Consider the following 17,331-nt stretch of genomic DNA (forward strand, 5'->3'; position numbering starts at 1 on the left):
TCTTCATCATCCAACATTTTTTAATGCTTCCAACTTATTTTGCTATGTCCTTATGCAGGAATTAGAAAGCTTTCTAAAAAATATAAGTGTACAAGTTTGACCTTTAAATCAATAGATATATTGGCATCAGAACCTAACAAATTAGAAGTAGGTTAGAACTCTCTCCTTATAATTTTCATATTTGTCTTGAAAAAGAAGTTCCTAATTATGTTATTCATCGATTCTTTTTCAGCATAGATACCATATATAGGGTAATCATCACAATTTAAACCTATTATTAAACAAAAATCCTTGAGGCCAAATTCTTAAATATGTCCTTCTAGATTAAAGGCCAAGATATTTTGTTTCTTAGTCATGTGATAGCTCTAAAAAAGAGCTATTATTCTTGGTTTAATTCGGGCCCGTTATCGGATTTTATGTGTTTATCTCTCTATTTTGTAAGTATCGAGAAATCAAGAGATAGAATTAATTATTTGGTGAAGAACGGGGTTAATTTGAAGCAATTTGGAGTTGATTTGAACTTTCGAGCTTCAAAGGAGTTGAAATTACTAAAATGCCATCGAGTTCCACCAAGTGTAATCAGCCATCGAGTATCATCGAGTAAAGGGTTTTCGAGTAATCAAGTAAAATACTACCGAGTGAACGAGCGTCAAGTATCGAGTTATCAAGCATCGAGTAGCGAGTTTCTGACAGAACATTCAACGTTGCAACGCTACTCCTAGTGTCACAATGCTCTCACTATTCAACAATGCCACCGTTGCAACGTTTCCCTAATGCTCGTGGCATTTTCTGTTGAGTATTGCAACGCTGCAAAGATTTCTATAAATACTCCTCTTCGGTTTTTAGGTCGAAACATGCTAAACTTTGGATGTCGAATCGATGGAGGCCAAAGTTAGATTTCAATCTTCTTCTTTTCCCTTCAGAATTTAGTATCTTTAGATTAGTTTTATTTTATTTTCGGATTATGGATGTGTTTTGGGTTGTATCCTATTGGTTTGTCTATGAATCGATGAGGTAATCTTTCATTTAATTCTTGGATCAAGCGTTCTTTGTATTTGATGAGTTTCTGTTCAACTTTGTGCTTAATTCAGAATTATGTTTTTCTTGAATCTCGCATGATTTAGATTTGTTTTTGTGTGTTGGATTGACGCCCCTATCACGAACGTATATCTTAGCTAGTTAAATTCAGGCTCACACACATCCTTGTAATTGTCCATGCTTTGAATTTACCCTTGTAGTACTGATTAGATGAACATACTTAGGTGTATAGGCTGACCTTGAATCTTTGCATCGCACGTTTAATCCAGATTTAAAGAATAAATTGATTATTTGAACATGACTTTTCTGACACTTAATCAACATAGTTGAATCCTTGTTCTTAATGCATGTGCTTCTAGTTCTTTATGGCCGTTAAGGACACAATTGCATCTAGGAGCATGTAAGTTAGTTAGGGCACAGTATTTCTAGCCTTAATTACGAATTAGGACACTCGATTGGTTCAAATTAATTGATTGTCGTCCTTTGTAGAGATTAGTTAATTCGCATTGATTGGGTAGCTATGCATGCATAATTCGAATACATGATATTTTGGCAGAAAATAATTATTTGATTTACATTGAATGACTACTTGATTCGAGAACCACACAAATCCATTACTGTTTTATATATCCATTGCACTTTACTTTTCTTGCATGTTTTCAATTTCAAAACCAAAAACCAAAACCTAGTTTTTATTGTTTTTCCATGGTCAAATCTAACCCAAGAGAAATTAGTTCCTCGTTTCTCTGTGGTTCGACCCCGCACTTACCACTGTTGCTACGTTTTTGTAGTAATATGAGTAGTTCGGTGATTTAAAAAAATTTCTTTTGTTTCGGTTTGGAGTCGAGTTAACGACATCGATTCTCGATCAGAACATCGTGCATTGCCTTCTAATCAGGTGTGATATGAGTTGGATGGGCACCCTTTTCACTTTCATAACTAAGAAAAGTGCCCAAAAGTACCTTCCCTAAATTGTTGGAGTGATGGTTCATCTAATTTTCCTATGTTAGATAGGACTTCTAAGATTATGAAGGAGTTGACTTTCAATGGGTTTGTCCATTCACTTTCTGGAACAATTAATATAGCTTCCTATTTATTTAACAACAACATAAATATAAGAAAAAAGCAACAAAAAATGTATATAAATTTATATAATATCACTAGATTGTAGAATTTGAGCTTGGTGTGATTTTTTCCAGATGATGTTGATCTTTCCAGTAATTTTCTCTTTCCTTTCTCCATTTATACTAAAAACAAATAACAACAATATCACTTTATAGAAACATTACATTCATATCATTGATAGTAGCCTATTAGAGATATCACTTAAAGATGCTATCAATGATATCCTCCTAATGTTATGCGCTTAGTGATACTATCAGTGATAGATACTATTGGCGATAGCAATAAAAGAGTATCACTGATAGTAGCTATGAAAAAATGTTAGCATAAATAAACAATCAACAAATAATCACAATATAGGAAACATAGATAAATCCATCAACTAACTATAAACTAACTATCAACATATTTTTATTATAATCAGCAACAATAGAATCGGACACAGTGTCAATAAACTATCAACAAACACTATCTACTGTCACTAATTAAATCACCACTTAAATCAACTAATTAAATATCTATTGTCATTGTTGTCAACAAAGTATCAACAAAGTATCAACAAACAATTATAATTTCAAATTGAAATCAAACCTACTCATACTGAGTTTAGTAAGAGTAATCAGCAGCAATAGAATCGAACACAGTACCATTAACAGTGAATGAAATATCAACAACATATTAACAAATATCAGCAAATACTATCACAATGACCGTAATAAAATAGTGAATGAAATACCTAATGTTATACTCTTAGTGATACAATCAGTGATAGATACTATTAGTGATAACAATAAAAGAGTATCACTGATAGTTGCTATAAAAAATGTTAGCATAAATAAACAATAAGCAAATAATCCCAATACAGGAAACATAAATAAATTCATCAACTAACTATCATTAAACTATCAATATATTTTTATTACAGTCAGCAACAATAGAAATGAACGCAATATCAGCAAACTATCAACAAGCAGTACTGTCATTACTGTCACTAATTAAATCACTACTGTCACTACTTAAATCAACTAATTAAATCACTATTTTCACTACTGTCAATAAAGTATCAACAAACAAATATCATTTGAAATTGAAATCAAACCTACTCACACTAATTTTAGTAAGAGTAATCGACAACAATAGAATCGAATACAGTACAATTAACAGTGAAAGAAATATCAACAACATATTGGTAAATATCAACAAATACTGTCACAGTGACCGTAATAAAACAATGAATGAAATACCTAAAAAAGATGAAAAATGCATGTAGCCCCAATTTGAAGGAAATCCTTAACTATTAACAGTTATCAACAAAATATCATTAACATATCAACAAACATCATTTAGGAAGAATCAAAATTATTATGGTTTCAAAGTTTTTCTGTCAATGATGAAGAGACAAAAAAACAAGGAAGAAGAGACGAAGAAACGAAAAAGAAGAGATGTACCTTTTGAATTTTGGAGCGAAATCGAAGGGAGGAAGATGAATCGCTTGCAACTGATTTGTCTTCCCCGATTTCAAACGTTGGTAGGGCTTGAAAATGGGCCAGACCCGTGGAAGTAGGATGGTTGTCGAAATAGGCTCCTCCTCAAATGCGCCAGACCATGATGCCCTCTTTTGTCTTTTCAGATTTATGGGCTTAAATCTACTATATATTTGCAATTAGTTTTCTCTTGTTATATAAACTCTAATTTTTATTATATAATGACTATCTATGCAAAGAGTCATATTTAAAATTAGAAGATTCAAATATCTGACTTTTCTGGATCAAAATTATATACCAAAATCAAATTCCATATATTTTAGATAGTATGCATTTTAGCGAAACATATCAAATTGATGAACATTTATATTATTTGATTTCAGATGTGTTAACAAAACACACACGGACATTTATACTTGTATTTGGTTTACATTATACTTTTGTCTCTTTACTTATTTTTCAATGCAAATATATTTATTTATTCATTCATTTTAACAAATATTGTCAAATCTATCCCATTTTATCTAATACAGATCATGTTATTATTTATTAATGACTTATTAATGGAACTATTCAAAATTCAAAATTAAAAAACATATAGATAATAATTATATTTAATTTTTATTATTTTTTTAAAACCTTACAAGCACTATTCTCGATAAATTTTCAAAAAATCTTCATGTTTTTATTAATTTTAGTGCACAGCCTAACTCAATTAATATAAGAATGTTACAGTAGTCATAAAGTTTGTAATTTGAATCTCCACACTTCAATTATAAACCTCAATTATTATTTAACTTTTTTATATTATCAAATTTATTTGATAACAATTTTGTTTTTGACCGTTATAAGAGTGGGAGAATCGAACCTTTAATCTTGAGGTTATTATGAACTGGGCTCATTTTGACTTAACAACTTTGTGTACACTCAAGACTTTTAAGATATAACTAAAACCATAGTTTTCAACTCGATTTTAATACTAATAACTTTTACAAAATAGATACACATGACAAATACAAATAACAAAAAGATTTTATCCACGATCTCGCATAAATAGTCACAAAACATCTTTGAAGTACATGGATATAATTTAGATAAAAACTTTATCATGTAGATATAGATGCACGTATGAAAAATTAGTTGGATATGAAAATTTAAACTTTCCGCCTTAAAAAAAGTACATGTGATTTATAATTGACTATACTCATTTTGGATATATAATAAAACAAAATATAAACCAGTCATTATAATAAAGAAAAGAGATAATATGGAAAATAAAATATATATAATATATGTTATGATATTTAGGTAAGAGTGGGTATTGGCGTATTAAACGAACAAAAAACAGCCCATTATTTCTGGAACTTAACTGGATCATATCTTTAATCGTAGGGTTGACCGATCTTTTTGACCAAATAAGCGACGAAAATAAAAGAGTTACAACTATATACATTATGAAAGAGACACATCTTTTTAAAATAAAAAATAAATATAATAGGTTTTTTTTTTTTTTTTTTTTTTTTTTTTTTTTTTTTTTTTTTTTTTTTTTTTAATAATTGGTTTGAAAGTTCTTCAAATCGCTGTCGAAGAAGATATTTTTAAGATCCGTATCCTAACAATTGGGCTTAGAGCAACTAATTGAGTTCGAATTGGGGAGTTGAACTTGGACTTATTTTTCAGTTTTGACAAAACGCTGTCGTTTGGGGAATTTAAGAGGATTAAAAAACCTAAACGAAATTAAGAATTTGATTAATTTGGTTTATAATAATATTCAAAAGCAGGTTGGTACCGATTATTTGGAGGTTAGATTAAATTATTTAGAACTCTATAGTGCTCGGGTCAATAGATTAATAAGCGTTGACCTTAAAAGGAAAAAGAAGAAAGAATATCAAACGCGGAATTTTCAGGCTAAAATATATATCCATTATAGAGTTGGTTTCACAACTAAATTTTAAAAAGCTACTTTTTAATCCTGAATTTTTAAATTATTATTTTTTTAGAATGAAGTTTTTTAGAAAAAAAGTACACGTTTTTCTATTGAAAGAAAACTATCCATTGTGTAGGTGAAATAATACTTAACAGAAATCTGCAATGTGATAAAATATTTTTTTAAAAAAATTGAATATGTTTTATTTTTTTTTACAATAAAAAAGATACATGTGATTAAGTATAATTTAAGCTACACCTAATCATTGTCTTTATTAAAATATAAACAAAAACTAAAGTTGCAACTTTAAAAGGTTAAAAAATGTGGACATTCTTTTTACAATTTAGTTTTAATCATATATAAGACTAAAATCACTATTACTTTGTTAAAAAAAAGTCATTGTTACAACTCAAAAGGTATTGTTGACATTATTTACAATTTCACTCACAAAATTAATTTCTATACATTAGTTGGTGTTCGTACGAAATTTTCGGAGAAATGGTTTTGTGGAGCTGAACTTGATTTTTGTATTAATTTCAGTATAGCGAGTTCAATCTCTAAAATACATAATATTTTGATGCTTTCAAAATAAACTATAATCTTTAAGTTGGTTGATCTTCTTAAATGATCGGCCTTTGGGCTTGATGATCTTATTGAATTATTGAAGGATCAGGCTTCCAGAGAAACTTGTAGTGTTGAACTTGTGATGAATACTTGTATTTGGAGTCTTGGAAGAATACTTGTATCTTCGTGTGCTTAGCTTCAAAAGTCAAGGAGTACTTTGGAGTCTAAAATTTCTTAGACCTACAAATAAAAGATCTCCTCTATTTATAGAATTCTCAAGTGAGTTTTGTAGGCTTGGGCTAATTATCTAACCTATGTCCAATTAATTGGATTTGAGCCCTATTTGACATTTAGGTCAAATTAAGTCTATTTTTGGGTTCAATTAGACTTTAATGTCAAATTGGACCTAACTAATTTTATTCAATGCAACGATTATGATAAAAATATGTGACATCATCGAAATTCGCCAATTTATGTCTTCAATTTCAACTTGGAACATTTGTAACTTTTAGTTAGTCCTAAATTCAACCCTTTTTATTGGTCCAAAATTTCTTGCCCCATCAATTTATGTGATTAATAGAACAAATGACGTGTCATCGTATAAATTGTTATTCATCATTTAAATGAAAAGAAATTTAAGAGCATATTTATAAAAATAATTTCCAAGTTCAAGAAATAAATTGTTTTTAAAAGAAAAATTAGATACCTAATTAAAATGTACCTCAAGTGTATTTTGTATAATTTAAACTAAAATTTTCATGGGGCAAAATTTTATTCCAATCCTTAAAACTTTTAAGATGACCAAGAAGATTCTTAGTTCATCCATGAGATCGCCAACACAATAATGTCAACGTTCTTCTAGAATAGAATAATATATAATGTTCTTCTTCATGACTCTCCATGTGAATTATATTGCTGATCAGTATTATTCCACCTCAACATTTTTTAAAAAGTCTTAAGCTCAATTTTGTCCACTGAAATTTTAATTTTTTCATCTAGAGAGAATTGTTAGATAATATAATTAGATTTTTTCTTATCTACTAAAATTTTTGGATAAAATGGTATCAGAACAGTTTGATTTAGGATATCTTAAACATTAAAACAAACGTAGTAAAACTAAAAATGCATTAAAACAAAAGTTAAAATTTACCCAATTATACTTAAAAAAGATTCAGTTAGTCTTAAAAAAAGATTCAGTTAGTAAAAATTTTTGTATTGATTTTAACAGGTAAAACTAATAATTAAAGAGTTTATTATTATTATTATTTGGGTTTGAGACAACTTGGTTGAAATCAATGCTAGTGTTGAGATATCATTGTTACAATTTAACCATAACTTCATCTTCTCACAATATCAATTTGATCCTGTCATTTGTTTATAAATATGGTTAAATTATCAATTGATCTAAAAAAATTTAAGTGGATGAATTTTGGTACCATATTATTACAAATCATATTTTTTTGTATGTGTTTATTTGATTAATAATATATATGAAGTAGAGATGTATATTTAATCTTGGTGCGTGCGTGTGTGCGCGTGCGCGTGCGTATGTGTGTGCGTGTATGTACGTGTGCGTGTGCGGGTGTACGCGTGCACGTGTGTGGGTGTGAGTGTGGGTGTGTGTATGTGTGTGTGCGCGCGTGTGTGCGTGTGCATGTGCATGTGTGTGTGTGCGTATGCGTGTGTGTGTGAAGAAGCAGTTATTGGATGTTGTCAATAATTTCATTGTGTGTTAGATATATTTCTCCTTATCTGAAGAGAAGATGGGTGAGATTGTTTTTTTAGATTCCGCTATTAATATATGAAACTTTTTACGAAAATCTTATGATTCTAAAACCACTACTCGTATCATGAGTTTGAAAGCTCGGTTACAAAAGATTAGGAAAGATAACCTGTCTCTTAGTCAATATTTGTCTCAAATTAAAGATGTTGCTGATAAATTTAGTGTTGTTGGAGAATCAATTTCTTATAGAGATCATCTTACACACATTTTAGATGGTTTAGGTAGTGAGTATAATGCTTTTGTTACATCTATACAAAATCATGTTGATAATCTCTCTGTTGAAGATGTGTGGAGTTTATTGTTATCTTATGAGGCTCAGCTAGAAAAACAGAATGCAATTGATCATTTGAATATTGCTCAAGCTTACCTTAGCAAACTTTCCTTTCAACACAACAGCAAGCGAAATGCCTTACGCCCTTTTCCCAATCACTCTTCCCTTATTTTACCTTCTCCTAATTTTTCTCCAATACTTCCATCTACATCCAATAGTGTTCATGCTCGTCCTTCTTTTAATAAAAAATGGCCGCCCTCTAAACCACCTTCTTCCAAACCTCAATGCCAAATCTATCATAAGTTTGGCCATATTGTCCCTCAGTGTCACCAACTTGCTAGTTTTGCCTATCAATGTATGAATCCACAAGCCCATGTCTCTTCTGTCCAACCTCCTACCCCTACCTCTATAATCGATATATTATCCATTACTCTTGATTTTCAGTATCCTGATGATGGATTGTGTACCAATGACAACTCCATTGGTTGTCGGTACAATTTTATCTCTTGTTGATGGGCTTTTACTTGAGGATGCAATGAAATATAGGAACATTGTTGGTGCTTTGCAGTAGTGTACTTTGACACGTCGAGATTTAAGATTTTCTATCCACAAAGTTTGCCAGTTTCTTCATGCCCCTAATGTTACTCATTGGAAGGTTGTATAATGTATTCTTTGTTACTTGAAGACTATTGTCTCTCTTGGAATCAAATTTGTGAAGTCTGATCATATCTCCTTAAAATGTTATACTAATGTCGATTGGGCAAATTGTCCTGATGACAGGCGTAGTACAAGTGGTTATTGTGTTTACTTGGGTACCAACTTAGTTTCATGGTCTTCTTCTAAACAAAAGGTTGTTTCTCATTCAAGTGCTAAATCAGAGTATCACAGAATGTCAAATGATACAACGGAGTTAACTCAGCAAAAGGATGTTTCTCATTTAAGTGCAAATCCCATTATTCACCAATAGACAAAACAGATAGAGATTGACCTCCATTTCATCCATGAGTGAGTTTTACGCAAGCAATTGTTAGTCTAGTTTGTTCCTTCCAAAGACCAAATTGTCGATATTATGACAAAGCCTTCACCCTCTTCTCGCTTCTGTTGTCTTCGATCCAAGCTCACCGTGACGTCCCCAGTTTTGCTTGAGGGGGGATGAAGGGATGCTATATTGTGGCTTACTTTTGGGCTTTTACCCTCTGTAATGTTGGGTTCTTCATTGGTGTATTTTCTATTATTTCCCTTCTAATAAGCGCTTCATTGTACCTTTATATTGTGGCTTTGTTTAATGATATTCACCAAAGAATATTTTCAACACTCTTCTTCTCCGTTGTTACCACTTTATATATATATATATATATATATATAAATACATTTAACTATTTAATTAAAAAATTCATAGTAGTGATTTAAGTCGGGGGAATTTTCAAAAATAGAAAAATAAGGGAAACTATTTATATAAAATAGAAAAATTTAATCTTCTTTGATATATGTTAATAGAGATTTGTCTATCAATGATAGAAACGGATAGAAATCTATCATTAATACTATGTGATAGACACTGATATAAGTTTATCCGTGCATATCAGTGTTTTTTTTTTTTTTTTTTGCTATTTTTGTAAATTGTATGACATTTTTCTGTTTGTAAAATTTTTCCTTTTAAGTTAATTTTTTTTAAAAAAAAATCCAAACTAAGAAAAATTCTCTGTCAATCCTCGTGAATTTCTTGTGGGGAATCCCCGCCCCATTCCCTGTAAGAAATTTTAAGGTCATGGAAAATGAAATGGGTAGTGGGGATGGGACGGAGAAGCCAACTCCGACCCTTCCTAACCCATATACTATCTCTAATAGAAGAGCATGGACTATGGTATAATTTGAAGGTTTTTTTATCTTTTTATAATTTGAAGGTTTTTTTATTTTTTTTTTGGTAACCAGCAAAGTTTAGGTGTAGAGATTATTGAATTATAAAAGAAATAAACTGTATTTATTTATTCATTATTATTATTTTATTGTATATCCCTATGGGTGAATGGCAATGGGATATGCAATAATGCAAAGGAAGATGCAATGAGAGTAAAGAGATTGAGAGTGTTTTTAATTAAGGTTTGTGAAGGCATGTGAATAAAAAAGTAAAAGCCTTCACTCTCACCTCATCTTCCTCGAGAATTTCATGGAAGGATTGAACCACAATCTCGCTTTCACTATTCCCCTTCTTGTAAGGAGCCTTCCTTTCCATTCACACCAGCAAAATTCTCTCTTTTTTTTTTTCCAATTTATTTTTTTATTGGCTTTTTAGGTTTTAAATTTTTGTCTAACATATATTGATATTTTCGCTGACATTTTTATATATCTATTAGTTCGACATCAACATGATGTGACATGTTAGATTTACCGTAGAAGATGAGATTTGAAGATCAAAGGATTTAATGATTTTTGAAAGAGAGTGAAGAAGATGAAGAAAAATAATTGAGGATGAGAGAATGAGATTTTGATGAAGGTTGTGCTTCTTTGAGATTTTGAAGGAGGCCATAAAGGAGGCATTGATTTTTTATTTTTTTAGATTTGCTGAGATTTTTGGTAGAACATAATTAAATAGAAAATGAGATATGAGAGAATTGTAAGAAGACGAATATGGAAAATTTGTGTTTAGGGGTTAAAAAAGAAATTGGTTTTACATAGGGTTTTCTTTTGCTAGAACGGTGGTGAAACGTTCTCCGAGTGAGCTACTTGTATGTGTGAAGTTGGTGGCGGTGGCATCATCTCAGTGATGCTGGTCGAAGCTTGATGGACGACAGCGGCGTAGTAACGAACGACGTTCGTTATTGCTGATGGTTGAAGAAGAAGATTCAGGAAAATGTCTCTGTCCAGATTGGGCTCTTATACCATGAACGATTTTAGAGAGATATAAAAATATTGAAGAAATGTCATTAGGGTTTCTCAACATTACAATGAAATAAAGAGTAATTTAAATGATAGAAAATCTATGAAGGCCCATTGAATTTTTACGCAAATAACCTAAGCTAAATAACAGAAAATAGAAATATTACATCTTAATGCTAAATACTCTAACAAAGAGTAGGTTTAACATTTTAATCAAATGGAAATGGATGAAATATAACCATAATCATATGATATGTAGGCCTAGATTCAATAATAAAAAATTTAAACCTGTTTATTTCCTCATTTAATAATTTTTATGAAATAAATATTAATATTTTTTTCGAAAGATATTTATATTTTACTTAGATATTTCCATCCATATTTCAATAACATTTCGTATTTTCACTTGTAGTAAATTTACAAAATGTAAAAATTAAAACTAAAATTAAGAGATAATTAGAAATATGGATTATTTGTAATTTTTAATATGTTATTTACTAGGTTATAAGTTCAAATCATCATCATTGATTGTTGCGGAGCACAAAAATTAAAATGAAAAAAATATATCCCCGAATAAATGAGTGGATATCCATCTTGTTTGAAATGCACTTCCCCAAAGAAAATGGTCGTTCCTATCACATTGTTCATGTGCTGTTTGTAGGAAAACAAAACATGTTTGGATCAATTTTTTTAGAAATTATTTTCTATTGGTTATTTTTATAAATAATTTTTTAAAAAAATTCTTCATAATCGTAAATATAATTATTCATTCAATGCTCGTTAAATTTTATCTTATACAGATTATTAAAGGTTTGTTTCTGTCAAGATGAACATAGTTCTAATTGGCATAGTATTTATTCGATCAACTATTGAAATAAATGGTATATGACCATTCATGTAGAATTGCATTGTTTCATAGATAAATATGTCTTTTCGTAATTAACCGACTTCAAGAAGAGACATAATTATTGAAATGACCATGAATAATTTATAAATATGCATCTTCTTCAAATTGCATTTGATAACTTTTTTCACAAGCATTTTTCTCCCATAAAACATTTATTCTTCTTGAAAATTTGTTCAAGTTCGATTTATTTCTACAAAATATAATTCTTTAGATTTTATGGACAAGATGTTGCTCCCATAAGAAAGATAATCTTTTCTATCTTAGAAAATAATTATTCAGGTACTAGAGTGAGTAAAATTATTTTAAGGAAACAACTTGAAGTCGTTGGGCTCAATTTCTCTCATATATACAAAGTTACATATTTTCTGATATTATATGTGATATTATTCATACAACATCAACATCCAAGTCGGAGCTTCCATTCTGCTACATATTGTAAAAAGAAAAAGTTTGTTTCTAAAAATAAACATAAAAAATGTTTTTTCTTTTAAATATTTGTTGTAAATTCGGGGAGCAGAACGACACACAATGAGAACATGGACATGGAGAAAATATAATATAATAATAATAAAATAAAATAAAATAGATATTAAAATAAATAAAACATAATATTAAATAAATAAAATAAAATAAAATAAATTAACAAAATATGAAATAAATAAGTTCTCTAAAATCTCCACTTTCTCCAATTTTCATAGATTTTGCCCAATGTATGTCTTCTAAAACCTACCAAATGCCACTATTTATAAGCAATTTGACAAGTAGGAGGTGAATTACATAAACACTAATAATGTGTAATGTTGAGACACAGGGATAATACTTTGAGAAATGGAGGTATGACACATGGTTAATGAACACTAAGCAAGCCCATCTAATGGGCATCTATTGTCATAATATTTATAATACTCTTCCTTAGATGCACATTATATATGAAATATGTTTCGTTAATACCTTAATAGGAAAAAACCTAATGGGAAAAAAATTCTTAGTGAAGGGAAAAGAGTACATATTTCATATAATTTATACTCCTAAAATGTATATTTACTCTGTCTCATAGAAACATCAGTTGAGATCTCTGAGTCGCTACATTCCAATGTTGTGCACCAGTTTTTCAAAGGTTGGTATAGGTAATGACTTTGTAAAAAGTCTGCCAAGTTATCTTTTGAACAAATTTGTTGTACAGTGATGTCGCCATTTTCTTCAAGATCATGACTGTAGAAAAACTTCAATGAAATATGTTTTGTTTTATCTCTTTTAATATATCCTCCATTGATTTGGGATAACATGTTGTGTTGTCTTCGTATAATATCATTGGAAGATTTTTATTAGAAGACAAATCACTTGTTTCACGAATATGCTGAGTCATTGATTTTAGCCATATACATTCTTGACTAGCCTCGTGAATTGCAAGAATTTCAACATGATTTGAAGAAATAATCGTTATGGTCTGTTTCACTAACTACCACAATACAACAGTTCCTCCACATGTGAATAGATAACCTTTTTGAGATCTAACTTTGTGTGGATCAGATAAATATCCAAAATCTGCATAACCAACCATATCAAATTTGATTTATTTGAATAAAAAAAACTCATATTAATCGTTTTCTTAAAGATAACGGAGTATATGCTTAATTCCGTTCCAATATCTTTTTGTTGGAGAAGAATTATATTTTGCTAATAAAACTACTGAAAATGCAATATCTGGTCTCGTATTATTAACAAGATACATAAGTGCACTAATTGCACTAAGATATGACACTTCAGGACCAAGAAGGTCTTCATTATCATCTCGAGGTCAAAATATATCTTTCATCATATCTAGTGAACGAAATTCCATTGGAATGTTCAATGGATGTGCTTTGTCCATATAAAACATTTTCAAAACTTTTCCTGTATAAGTTGACTGATAAACAAATATCTCATCTGCTAAATGCTCAATTTGTAAGCCAAGGAAAAATTTTGTTCTTCCGAGATCTTTCATCTCAAATTCTTTCTTAAGATATTCTATTACCTTTGAAAGCTCTTTAGGAGTTTCAATTATATTTAAATCATCAACATATATAGTTATAATAGTGAATCATTATTGTGATTTCTTTATAAAAATACATGGACATATATGATTGTTTTAATGTTCTTCTTTCAATAAATGTCCACTCAAACGATTGTACCATATTCATCGTGATTGTTTTAATCCATATAACGATCTCTGTAACTTTATTGAATACAATTCTCGGGAATTTGATTTATATGTTTCAGACACCTTAAATCTTTTTGGGATTCTCATATAAATATCATTATCAAGATATCCATATAAATATGTTGTGACTATATCCATAAGATGTATGTCCAGATTTTAATACATAGTCAGACTAATTAAATATCTTAATGTAATTGCATCCACCACCGGAGAATACATCTCCTTATAATCAATACTAGGTCTTTGTGAAAAACCTTGTGCAATTAGTCCTGCTTTATATCTTGTGACCACATTATTTTCATTTCTTTTTCTCACAAATACTCATTTGTATCCCATAGGTTTGACACCTTTTGGTGTTCAGACTACTAATCCAAAAATCTGACATTTTTAAAGTGGGTTTAATTCTGCCTTTATTGCTTCTTTCTATTAGAATTGGTGTCCTAAATCTCCCTTGTATTCATGTAGTTTGTGAGCTCTGTATAAAAAAAATTGTTATTATTAAAATAATTATTATTTTATGATCATACACTCAATCCAATAAACAAAAATCCTAGATTGTTTTATATAATCTAAACATGTATGTCGAGACATATAGGTGGATCATATTTAAATGCTAACCTAAATGTTATATAATAGATAGATAAAGCTGGGTACCTTATTCTGGTGACACTACGAATACAACACGCTTTGTAGATGAGAAGGATTTGGTCATAGTTGGACTATGACTTATTATGCATTAAAGGTATTAGTGGTACTTAAAAAACTAGATGTAACTATAAGGGAAAAACGGTTATTTTGGCCCAGCTGTATGGTTATCGCACTATTGACTGGTTATATCCAATGGGCATAGAAATATATTTGTAGTGCAAATAGTGCAGCTATGGGTCTTTAGTGAAGTGGCCGACAGTTAATAGATGTTGACTAATTTAATTAAAGGAGTTTAATTAATTATTCAAGTACCATTGAAGCTTCAATCTACAAGTCCATAATTGAAAATTATTTTTGGATTAATTTGAAAATTAATATGAGTTACATCTAGTTTTGGATTAACAAAGAGTAGCTCAACAGAGATAATTGAAAATTATTTTTGGATTAATTTGAATTGTTCAAATTAATTGAGAAAATTATTTATATATGATATAATTAATTTAAATTAATTATATGTGATATAATTAATATGATGTATTTGATACATTATAATATAAAGTTTATTTTGACAAAAATTAAATATTTGAATTTAGTATAAATGTGATTATTATTAAATACCATGAATGATTGAGAGAAATAAAAACTATAGGTTATATTGTATTTGATACAATATAAAAACTATATGTTATGTATTATATTTGATATAACATATGGTATAATATATATATTATATGAAAGTGGTTATTATATAATTGTATATTTTTTAATTTAATTAATAGTTTTAATCTAATAAAGGAGGGAGTTATAATTCCCTCCTCTGGTTTTTCTCTCTTGACATAACATGAGAATAAGGGTAGTTCGTTTTTGACAAGAAGATCATCTTCTTCATAGAAGGTTTTTTTTTGTTCTTCTTACTCTCTGTTTTTTTTTTTTCCAAGAACACATAGAAAAAAATTGTTTTCTTCTTCCTCTCACATTTCTCTCCCTCTTCCCAAAAAAAAATATACAAAGCCCACACCTTCTGTCATTCTCATCCCCTTTAGGGTCCGTTTGGTTGGCAGGTTTTTTTGCATGAAAATTGGGGTAGATATCGAATTCCCACATATAAGGTTTTCTATTTCTTTCAAAACTGTGGGTTTTCTCTTTTCCCATCTCTATCTGTTTTTCATTTTACATATAATTTCACTTTGAATACAGTTAACTAATTAACTAATTAATTAATATTAATTTAACAAAAATGATATAAATATTTATTTTAATAAATCAATAATGATATATTAAAATATTTACTTGATTTATTTTTATAATAAAAATTTATTAAATGAATGAAATTATTTTTTACATAAATTATTAATTTATTAACTAATAATATCTTAAATATATTTAATTAGTAAACTAGGATTAGTTAATTTTAGTTAGTATTAAACTTCATTTTGAATAATAATAATTTATTACTTTATTTTTTATAATAATCAAATAATTTATGGGGGTTAATTTTAATTTGATAATTCATTATGAACATATAATCATCACCGATTATTTATAAGAAGTTAATTATTTATTGTGATTATTTTTTATTACTCCATTCATTATTAATATATCATATTTCCAAAATACTTTTTAGTATTCTTTATTATTATATCATATTTTTATCTCATTTTCTTCACCTTTTATATAATATATTGTCCATTTAAATATATTTTCTTATATTATTTAATTCAAAGTAAAATTACTAATGTTGAGCTTAATTAATAACAAAAATGATTAAGTGTTAAATTATAATAAGCACGACGTTCATTAAATGCATTAACTGGTTAATTTTAATTATAAAATTATTAAAATATTTATAGTTATAATTAAAATATTGAATATTTATATTTATAATTATAATCTTCAAATATTTATAATTAAAATTATTATTTTTCATAATTAATTAATTTTTTTTATTGATATATTGAATATTATTTATTCTTTAAATTATTAATCTATTACAATTATAATAATATTTTCATGCTTAATTTCATAAATTAAATACAAACCATTTTTGTTCACAAAATTCTGATAGCATTCCCATGCACAACCAAACACATTCATTTTTTATTCCCAGACATCCTTTATTCCTAGGCAACCAAACAACCCCTTAGAGAATACAGAGGTTGACCTCTTAGTGGTGGCCACTTGATTCTGCTGGAATATTTTGGAAGATCAAGTTTCAAGGAGAGTTCGTGACTGGTTCGAGGTGGTTCTTCAATAGTAAGTTAATCCCTAACCCTAATTCCTAATTCTTAAAAGCATGCTGTAATTTTATTAAAATGCACGCTTCTTGTTGATTATGTGAAATAAATAAAATTGGGGACGTTCCCGCTTCCGTTGTGGACCTCACAGTCCTTCACTTTTCGATGAAGCCAATCTTTTCTTTGGTGACATTCTTCAACAGATTTTGGTTCAGGATCCTCACTTTCAGATATAATATCAATAGCAACATTATACGCAAAAATGTTGTCAATAAC

Source organism: Benincasa hispida, chromosome 7, assembly GCF_027475165.1.
Source record: "Benincasa hispida cultivar pf3 chromosome 7, pf3_genome.v1.1, whole genome shotgun sequence".
Lineage (NCBI taxonomy): Eukaryota > Viridiplantae > Streptophyta > Magnoliopsida > Cucurbitales > Cucurbitaceae > Benincasa > Benincasa hispida.